The sequence below is a fragment of the Pteropus vampyrus genome, unplaced genomic scaffold, assembly GCF_000151845.1.
Source record: "Pteropus vampyrus isolate Shadow unplaced genomic scaffold, Pvam_2.0 Scaffold7, whole genome shotgun sequence".
Classification (NCBI taxonomy): domain Eukaryota; kingdom Metazoa; phylum Chordata; class Mammalia; order Chiroptera; family Pteropodidae; genus Pteropus; species Pteropus vampyrus.
In genome coordinates, this window is record NW_011888788.1 from 1232480 (window position 1) to 1234182 (window position 1703).

Sequence of the window (1703 nt, forward strand, 5' to 3'; positions counted from 1 at the left end):
TGCTGCAATGAATGTAGAGGTGCATATATCTTTTCAAATTAATGTTTGGGAATTCTTTGAATAAATACAGAAGTGGAATTACTGGGTCATATGGTAGTTCTATTTTTAATTTTTTGAGAAACCTCTGTACTGTTTTCCATAGTGGCTGTACCTCTTTGCAGTCCCACCAGCAATGCGTGATGGTTCCTTTTTCTTTACATCCTCACCAATGCTTGTTGTTTGTTGATTATTTGATAATAACCATTCTGACAGGTGCGAGGTAATATTGTGGTTTTGATTTGCATTTCACTGCTGGTTAGTGATACTGAGCATCTTTTCATGTCTTGGCCATCTCTATGTCTTCTGCCCATTTTTTAATCAGATTGTTTTTTTTTTATGTTGAGCTGTATGAGTTCTTCATATATCAAATCATTATCTTGAAGAATAACAAAAGTTTGAACAGATTCAATTTTTACTTTTTTGCCAAACTATTTCATAACTGACTATGGTGGTCTGGAAGGCTTCTCAAGGATAATGTTTGTGCAGAGGGTCCAGAAAATGAGTGATAATAAAATGCTATTATTTGAAAACACACTGTGTTCCGAGCACGTTTCATGTCTTTGTGGTAGCTAAACTCCATATTGGCCCCCAGTGATCCTCACCTCCTGTATTCATACCTTTGTATAGTCTCCTTCCAATCATTTTTGGCCTGTGACCAATAGAGTACGGAAGAATCACAATGTGTGACTTCCGAAGCTTGGTCACAAAAGACACATGCAGCATCTTCCTTGGGTCACCTGCTCTAGAGAAAGGCAGCTGCTGTTCTATGGAGACACTCAAGTAGTTCTATTAAAAGACCTAGATGATGTGAGACTGAGGTCTCCTGTCTAAAACCAGCACCAACTTGCCAGTCATGTGACTGTCATCTTGGAAGCCAATCTTTCAGCCCCAGTCAAACCTTCAGATGACTAGAGCCCCAGCTGACATCTTGACTGCAGCCTCATGGAGAGACCCTGTGCTAGAATCAATCAGCAATGCTGCCCCTGAAATCACAGAAACTGCTTAAGATAATAAATATTTTTTTGTTACAACTCACCACATTTGGAGATAATGTGCTATGCAGCAGTAGATAACTAATATATCCTCACAGTAGTTCTGTAAGGTAAGAGTAAGTATATTTACATTATATAAATAAGGAACCTGAATTTCAGAAAGGTTAAGTAACTTGTCCAAATAAGTATTGGAGGAGGGTTTTTCTGTTGACAATTTAATTTTTTCCATGGAGAAACAATAAAGAAAAACACCACAGCTTAGATAGCAAATTCCCTCAGCCCCCCTTAAACCTCTTTTATTTTTCCCCAATGTTCCATCATTTTCTCTCAAAGACCCTCAGGGCTATTGAACTTTACACTCACCTCTATATCCTGTCATCTTGCATTTCCTACTAAGCAAAGCAAATGCTGGCTACATTAGAACTGAGTTTTGATTCTAGCTCTTTTGCCAATGCCCATGTTTCTAACCACTCTGTTTTTTAGAAGGGGTTCTCTAGGAAAAGACTAGGGGAAGGGCAATAGTGGCAGAGAAAACAACAAATGCAAAGAGGTTAGGGTTTGACAGAATCGAGCTGCTTCTGAGGGAACAGATGGACAGTGGTTCAACATCGCCAGAGATTAAATTGCCTGGGAAAGGAGGTAGCAGCAGGGTGAGGCAAGAAAGGAGCTGGT